The sequence below is a fragment of the Triticum aestivum genome, chromosome 1D (assembly GCF_018294505.1).
Source record: "Triticum aestivum cultivar Chinese Spring chromosome 1D, IWGSC CS RefSeq v2.1, whole genome shotgun sequence".
Classification (NCBI taxonomy): domain Eukaryota; kingdom Viridiplantae; phylum Streptophyta; class Magnoliopsida; order Poales; family Poaceae; genus Triticum; species Triticum aestivum.
Window position 1 is genome coordinate 417,687,734 of NC_057796.1, and position 9,469 is coordinate 417,697,202.

A 9,469-nucleotide genomic window follows, 5' to 3' on the forward strand; every position below is an offset into this window, starting at 1 on the left:
AATGGCGCACCAGGGGTGCGCCATTAGTATATGTTACTAGTGGCGTGATGATAGTGGCGCACCTGTAGTGCGCCATTAATGGCCAAAACAGGTGCGCCACTAATAAGCCTTATCCTAGTAGTGCAAGTATGTTAGACAAAGTAATAGGCATGGAATTAGAAGAAAAAGAAGTGTGCCCGACATGTGTGATAGGGAGTGTGGAACCGTCGCCGACAATGATGCGGCGGTCGGTGGTGACGGGAGTGAAGGGGGCAAGATTACCAGGATGAGCAAACATGTGAGTCGTAGCCCCGGTGTCCATGTACCAATCATCACCTCCGGTGTAGTTGTTCGGCGTAGGAGCGGCATGCAGTGCGGGAAGGAGCACCGGGTCCCAGGGCGCCGGCGGCAGGGCCGGCGAGGGGGACGGAGACGCCATGGGGAGGCCGTAGCCACAGCTCGGCAGCGGCGGTGGGTACTCTCGAGACGGTATGGGAAGCAGCCCTGGCTGCAACTGCGGTGCCGGGAAGGCCGGATGGCCTGCCGGAAAAACCTGTTGGCCCGCTGAGAAATGCTGCAGGTGCTGGGCGCTGTCTGCCTGCTGCCCAGCGGGCGAGTGCTGGCCTGCAGACGACCCCCACCAGTACCCGGGAGCCCCGTACACGGGCGCGTCGAACGCCCCGCGCAACAACAAGGGGTCGACGGGCAGAGTCGGCGCCGGCGGCGGGGCGACGACGGACTGGCCGGAGAGCGCCAGCGGTGAGGCGGCGACGTACACCAGCGGGGGCAATGGAGCCGAGCCGTGCGGCAAGTCGGCATGGGCTGGCGGGGCCGCGCCATACGGCGCCGGGACGGCAGAGGCGGCGGCGAACGGGCCGTTGACGCCATCACTGGTCCGACGGCGACGGCATGGCTCGGACGGCTCGGTGGGTGATGCAGCAGGCGGATCGGGTAGCAGCGGTGTGGCACGGGAGCAGCGAGTTGGCGGGTTGATGCGCGGGATCGCGGGCGAAAGTGGGCTGGCGCGGCTAAGCGAGCGGCGGCCGTCTTGATCGGAATGGTCGGGATCGGGCGAAGCACGCTGGCGGCGGCTAGCAACGCGGGATCGCGGCTGGGGAGGCGAAGAGGGATGGCGCGGCTTGCGGGAACGGGCGGGATGCAGCGCTCGCGGGCGGGATGCAGCGGCGTGCTGGCGGGCTGGAGCGATCGAGGCAGCGGCATGCTGGCGGGCGGGATGCAGCACATGCGAAGCTAGCGAGCGGGATGCAGCGGCCAGCGGGCGATCGGGGCAGCGGCTGGGGAGTACGCGAGCGGCGGCCGGCGCGGGAGGCGCGCAAGAGGCGGCGGCGGCGCGGAGGAGCGCGGCGGCGGCGGTAGCGGAAGACTAGGGTTAGAACCTAAAAACTAATACCATGTATGAGATTATGATTGCACGATGTATTACTCTTCGTAAATAGGCACATATATATATATGATGTATAAAGATGGACCACGGACCTCAACTATATAAGAAACTAGGAAGCGGGCCCAATACATAATATGCACATAACACATATAGTCAACGGTGCGGCTCGGTGGCGCGGAGCGCCGGATCCCCGACGCGCAGTTCCTCGCCCTGAACCCCAACATCACGTGCGCCGCCGTCTTCCCGGGCCAGTGGGTCTGCGTCGCCGGCACCGTCGTCGGTCGAGCTAGCTTAACCGATCGATGCCACGTTTGGAATTGGAATAATAACGCATGACAGATGCAAATTAATACTACGTCAGCTCATGTGATGTTACCATCAAAAGTGAAGGGAAAAACCTCATGCGACGTAGACAGGCCGGCGATTTTGTCCGTGCAAGCTAGAGCCGTGGGTGTGTTTCGACACGAGTGCGACGGCCCGGCGCCCCGGCGGCAACGAGAGCGTCGACGCATCCAGGAGCAGCAAATGCGCTTCAGGTTTACGGTCCACAGTAGCCTCCACTTGAGTGCTGACAAAAATCAAGATCAATCATCAATGCACGAAGTTGCCTCGAAGCTTCGTTTCCCTTCTATTCCAAACCCAGTCTGCTCTGCGTACAGATTTCAGCAAAAGAAGAATAGCTCCTAGCTTGTTCAGAAAAATAACTATCCATGGATGGAACTTCCATCTTGGCATAATAATTGACCGTCTGATTGGAGAAACCTTATTTCTCAATCGACTTTATAAATTTGTTCATGTATATCTTCGAAATGTTAATGGTATTGTAATCATTTATTTCTTCTAGTGTAAAAGCCATAATTCTATTGAAATTGCTTCTAGCTTGTAACAACCATCACCTTCAATGTTGGTGTTAGGATCTCAAGCCAAAAAAAATATTTAATCCGAGTGTCATTTTCTTATTAAGTACTAGATTTTCCAACTGTTAGTTAGCTAGATCACCTTTTTTTTAAACAAGGCAAAATATTTGCCACTTCATTGATTAAGAAAGGAGGTTTTAAACAAGAGCGGCGAAACGGCAAGAAAAGAGGCAGCTCAGTTTATGAAGACAAAAAAATTGCCATGGAAGAACTACCGAAACCTTTTGCTCTAGAAATAATTATGCTAGGATGCTGGAATATATGGATACAAAGAAATGGCAAGGTATTCAGATCCGCTACACCAACAATTCAGGGCTGGAGATATTACCTCGAAGCTGACCTTAAGTTGCTTCAATTCAAAATAAAGGACAAGCATTCAAACTTGCTGGATAGATAATAACCTCTGAAGCATGAATATGATACCTAGAGCAGGAATTGGTTGAATGGGATTCTCCCATTTTGTTTCCCATTGTTTCCCTTTTTTTCTCCACCCATGTAACATACTTTTATATTAATGAAAATTACCGTAGAACAATAGTTCTACGGTTTGCGGCTAAAAAAGGGCAAAATAAAACGGCATTACAATACTCAAATGCTTTGTGCCCGCCAAAGCCCAAAGAGACACCTCCTCTTTAATCATGTTGATAATAACCATGGAAGGGACATCCGTCTTTCGGAAGACTCTAGCATTACGCTCCGACCAAATCTCCCAAGAAATGAGCATCATCAAAGGGGCAAGCACCCTGGGAGACCCTAGGAGAATCTGAAGGTTGACGTTCCACCAATCTCTCACCGAAGCCCTCGTCGGCCATGTTGTCGTAGTGATGTGATGCATGCCAAGCCACGATAGAATGTGATTCCGAACACGGGTAGTGAAGTGGCATTGGAAAAGGAGATGAGCCGCAAGCTCTGACCTTGCTTGCAAAGTGGACAGAGGCGGCAGTTGGGTTAAACCACAACGAATTACGCGGTGAAACGTCCAAATCATATTTTGAAGGACAAGCCCAACAAAGAACTTGCACCAAGGGGGAGCGCAAACCCTCCACACCGAGCGGATGAGATCCGAACAAGTGTGGCCCTCAAACTGAGCCTTGTAGGCCGAGGAAGCAGACTACACCCCATCCTTGGTGAACTTCTTTCCACCTAATCAACAAGGGTGATCGTGCATATCTTCCCCCGAAGATCAGCGGAGTCCAAGAGCCTTAGCAAATTTATCCAAGTTGAGCAAACCCAAACCGCCAATTTCTTAGGCCCGCAAACAAGGTCCTAATCTATCTTGCATTTCCGTCCGGAAACCTTGTCGATGCCCTCACAAAGATAAGCACGACGAATACTATCAATTATCTTAATAAATTGCACTAAAATATCAAGTGGCGTAAGATGGTAAATGGCAATGGCTGTTAGAACCGCCTTATCAAGGACAGCTCGGCCTACAGAGGCGACATGCCTTCTTGTTAGTTTCTACAAACGTTAGTTCACCCGTTATGTTTCTTTCGTTCAGTTTCTTTTTATTTTTTCCTTATTTTTTCACTTGTGTTTGTATTCCCATAAAGATATAAAAATTTAAAAATTATTGTAGGTAACTTTTTTGAAAGCATTAATAAATGGTTGTGACCTTTACAAAATGTTCACCTGCTTCCACAAAATGTTCGAGAAATTTTCAATTTTTTTTGCACAATGTAAAAAAGTGTTTGTGAAATTTAAATAAAATGTTTTGCACAGTTCAAAATATGTTTCTTATTTCAAGAAAGTCCGTCTATATAGGAAAATGTTGGTACAAAGCAGTGTTTCAAACAAATGTTTCATACAATTAAAAAAAGTTCATGACATTTAAAAAATGGTAAATGAATGTCAACAATATGTTAATGGAATTTTATTTAAAATATTTGTATAATGTAAACAAACACTGATTTAGTTTAAAGAAAAAGTTTCATGCCATTAAAAAATTGAAGAGAAATGTTGAAATATGTACTTGAAAAAAATGTTCATTTGAGAAATGTTCGGCGTATATCAAAACAATGTTACACATGTATACGAAAATGTACAACTTATACTAAAAACAATTGGAGGTATTTGGAAACAAAGAAATGAAAAAAACCTGAAGAATACCAATAAACGAAACACAACAAACAAGAAGAGAAAAGGAAACGAATGGAAGGTTCTAAAATTAGGGCGAAACCTTCTATAGAACCTTCCCAAAACTTCTTTGATGGCCCGGCTCATTAAGGTGAGGTGCGGAGGTGCCCCAGCACCAGAGGCAAGGCGAGGATAGGTCTCACAATAGGCGAGAAGTATGGGCGGCCCTATGTCTCACTTATAGCGAGACAAAGGGAACCCTCCCTCAAGGATTCCAGGTGCGCTGGAGGCCACAACCTCGTGTTTTTAGTTTCTCGTTTTATCTTTTGATTATAGTTCCTAATATTGTAGGTAAAATTTATTATAAAAAACACTTTACATAAAAAATTGAAAAAAATAATAATTAACCAATAGCTTGAAAATGATAAATGTGTACAGAAAAAATGTTTCACATGTATAAGAAAAAAAATACAATGTGTGCGAAATTTTTTGATCGTGTTTTTAATTTTTTCTAATGAATAATTTCAAAAAATGTTCAACTTGCTTTAAAAGATAGTCAGGCTTTTGAAAAACATTAAATGTACTGAACTTTCAAGCTATTTAAAAGATAGCCCAACAAATGAATGTCAACAATATATTTTCAGTACACAACGAGAGCGTCGACGCATGGAGGAGCAGCAAATGCGCTTCAGGTTTACGGTCCACAGTAAGCCTCCACTTGAGTGCTGACAAAAATAAAAATCAAGATCAATCATCAATGCACGAAGTTGCCTCGAAGCTTCCTTTGCCTTCTATTCCAAACCCACTCTGCTCTGCGTACAGATTTCACCAAAAGAAGAATAGCTTCTAGCGGAAATTGGCAATGGCTACTAGGTGCATATGCACTCATTGTTTAAATACACATTTTGAAACCGCGTCCCGCTTCTAGCCTGTTCAGAAAAATAACTATCCATGGATGGAACTTTCATCTTGGCATAATAATTGACCATCTGATTGGAGAAACCTTATTTCTCAATCGACTTTATAAATTTGTTCATATATATCTTCGAAATGTTAATGGTATTGTAATGATTTTTTTTCATCTAGTATAAAAGCCATAATTCTATTGGAATTGCTTCTAAGCTTGTAGTATCCATCACCTTCCTATGTTGGTGTTAGAGCAACTCTAGCAGACCCCGCAAAAATTCGATCCGCAAAACGCGTTTGCGGTTTCACGAAGATCGCGTCTGCGGGTCAAAAACATGCGCGGCCGAGTAGAACCCGTATCTAAACCTGCATAATTTGAAAAAACACTTTTCCGAGAAATTACAGAAACGTAGTTCACATACTACATAGTTCATCACATGATCAACAAACTACACGCATAGCTATACTACGTTAAACTAGTACTGGGTGGTCGGATCTGACGGTGGCGAGGTCGCGGCAACTGGACGACACCGTGGAGGAGCCGGACGCTCAATCCTCCTCGCCGGAGCTGCACAGATGACGTACTTCTCTGCCTGCTCCGCGCGGATGCGACGCCACTCGTCAGCCTTCTCGTTGGCGGCGGCCGCCTGCCGCCACTCGAGGGCTTCAAGCTCCTCGGCGTGGCGCCGGCGCTCCTCCTCCTCGCGCATGCTCTGCTCGGCGATGGCGGCGGCGACGGCGTCGAAGTCCGCGACGTAGTCCTCGGGCCCGACGACTCCGCGGAAGCTGAGCGGAGCGGGCTCCTCCTTCACCGAGACGAAGGCGAACGGCGCCGGCGGCTCCGGCTCCTCCTCCTCGTCGGACCACTCCCTCTTCACGGGGAGGAAGCCCGCGGCGGAGGACGAGGAGGATCCGGCGTAGGAAGACCTTGCGGAGGAGAAGGACGCGCGCCGGCGGTCGTACTCCTCCGTCTCGCGGCGGTTGAAGCTCGCCGGCGGCGACATCCCGTGGTTGGTCCACTTCCCGGCGCCGCGCTTCCTCGCGCCGTCGGACCGGACGCGCCGCTCGCGCTCCGGGTCCCTCTCACGGCCGGATCTGCTGCCGGAGCCGCGTCCGGAGCTCCACATTCGCCCCCACATGGCGGCTGGAGGCGGGGCAGGTGGTCGCCGGCGGCGAGAAATTGGGAGAGGGGAAAGGGGAATCGGGTGGCTCGCGGCGGGGGGGATAGGGTTTGGACCCGCAAAAGGGTCACGGAACGGCACTTATAGTGCTCGGGGCGTGCGGTTTGCGGGCTGCGGCAAAAAAATTTGCGGGCCGGGCGAGTATGCGGGCTTTCTGACCGGAAAATTGGCCCGAGCCCGCATACTCGCCGGAATTTTTGCGGGCCGGGCGTTTTGCGGGGTCTGCTAGAGTTGCTCTTAGGATCTCAAGCCAAAAAACATATTTAATCCGAGTGTCATTTTCTTATTAAGTACTAGATTTTGCAACTGTCGGTTAGCTAGATCACCTTTTTTTTAAACAAGGCAAAATATTTGTCGCTTCATTGATTAAGAAAGGAGGTTTTAAACAAGAGCGGCAAAACGGCAAAAAAAAAAAGATGCACCTCAGTTTATGAAGACACAAAATTTGCCATGGAAGAACTACCGAAACCTTTTGCTCTAGAAATAATTATGCTAGGATGCTGGAATATATGGATACAAAGAAATGGCAAGGTATTCAGATCCGCTACACCAACAATTCAGGACTGGAGATATTACCTCAAAGCTGACCTTAAGTTGCTTCAATTCAAAATAAAGGACAAGCATTCAACACAATCTGCATGTTGGATAGATAATAACCTCTGAAGCATGAATATGATACCTAGAGCGGGAATTGGTTGAATGGGATTCTCCCATTTTGTTTCCCATTTCCCCCCCTTTTTTTCTCCTCCCATGTAACATACTTTTACATTAATGAAAATTACCGTAGAACTATTGGTTTGCGGTTCAAAAAAAGGGCAAAATAAAATGGCATTACAATACTCAAATGCTTTGTGCCGGCCAAAGCCCAAAGAGACACCTCCTCTTTAATCATGTTGATAATAACCATGGAAGGGACATCCGTCTTTCGGAAGACTCTAGCATTATGCTTCGACCAAATCTCCCAACAAATGAGCATCATCAAAGGGGCAAGCACCTTGGGAGACCCTAGGAGAATCTGAAGGTTGACGTTCTACCGGTCTCTCACCGAAGCCCTCGTCGGCCATGTTGTCGTAGTGATGTGATGCATGCCAAGCCACGGTAGAATGTGATTCCAAACGCGAGTAATGAAGTGGAATTGGAAAAGGAGATGAGCCGCCAGCTCTTGACCTTGCTTGCAAAGTGGATAGACGAGGCAGTTGGGCCAACCATAACGAATTAAGCGGTGAAACATCCAAATAATATGTTGAAGGACAAGCCCAACAAAGAACTTGCACCAAGGGGGAGCGCAAACCCTCCACACTGAGTGGACGAGATCCGAACAAGTGTGGCCCTCAAACTGAGCCTTGTAGGCCGAGGAAGCAGACTACACCCCATTCTTGGTGAACTTCCAAATAATGGAGTCTTCCACCTAATCAACAAGGGTGATGGTGCATATCTTCCCCCAAAGATCAGCGGAGTCCAAGAGCCTTAGCAAATTTATCCAAGTTGAGCGAACCCAAACCACCAATTTCTTAATCCTGCAAACAAGGTCCCAATTTATCTTGCATTTCCCTCCGGATACCTCGTCGATGCCCGCACAAAGATAAGCACGACGAATACTATCAATTATCTTAATAAATTCCACTAAGATACAAGTGGCGTAAGATGGTAAATGGCAATGGCTGTTAGAACCGCCTTATCAAGGACAACTCGGCCTACAGAGGTGACATGCTTTCTTGCCAAGGAGGAAACTTGCTGGCGACCTTATCTACAAGGTGTTGAAAATGGATTCTTTTAAGGTGCTTGACGGACAACGGAAGGCCAAAACAAGGTACGTATGCCACACCGGGAAGGCTTGTAGGATGTCGTCGAGATTTATGTTGTCCATCGAATGGGAACAACAAGGCTTTAAGTGCAGTTTGTAACAAAGACCAATCACTTCTCCAAATGAGGCCAGGGAAAAGCGAGGAATTGGACCAAACTCCTTGATGGGCTTAACCAAGGTGGTAGCACCATCAGCATACAGAGATGCTCGGATGGTCGGAGCTCTCTCACTTTTAGTTTAAAAGTCTTCTATCGACATCTATTTGATTTTACAAATTAATTGGAAACTATATCCAATCAAAGAAACTTAAACAAACACGAACAATAAAAGCCGTTAATAAAACCAAATTACATGAAAGTTATTCAAAAAAAAATTGACTCTCTAGTTCGTCTCTAACATCTCCTTAGTCATTTGCATCTTGGGCGAAAAAACTAGGAAAGACCAAACTCGTAAACTGAACCAACCTAAAAATATTTTGAAAAGTTTTTATAAAACCATCACTGATGGGGAAAAACTCCCCACCTCAATATATTTCAAAAACAACTTTATTTTTAGCCAGCCAGACCATAGGGTGAGGGCAACGATTATATTGAGAATTGCGGTATTGAAATCAACATCAATTCCCCTGAACACTTTGGAGTTTTGGGCATCCCAAGGATGGGCATCATTCCTGTCTCTGTTCCATGATGTAGTGCATGTCAGGATTTCTTTAAGTCAAACTTTACAAAAATTACCCAATTTATAGAGAAAAATATCTACATCTAAAGACCAAACTCGTAAAATGAACCAACCCAAAAATATTTTGACAAGTTTTTTTTAAATCGTCACCGATGGGGAAAGACTGCACGCCTGAATATATTTCTAAAATGTCTTTTTACTTACAAAAGTATGAGGAGCTTGAGGTTAAGGAGTCATGCAGACTGACATGCTCCTTGGTTTCACATTTTTTTTAGCCGGTGAGAGCATAGGGTGAGGACAGCGATTATATTGATAGGATGTGGGAATCAACATCAATTTCCTTAAACACTTTGGAGCTCGGGCATCTCAAATCTTGCATAGGAAGAGCAACATAATGAACGGGCTGTTTGTTACCGGGAGTCCATTGGGAATCGATGATGACCATGATACTCTCTCTGTTCCATGATGTAGTGCATGTAAGGATTTCTTTAAGACATACTTTGCAAAATTTGACCAAATTTAT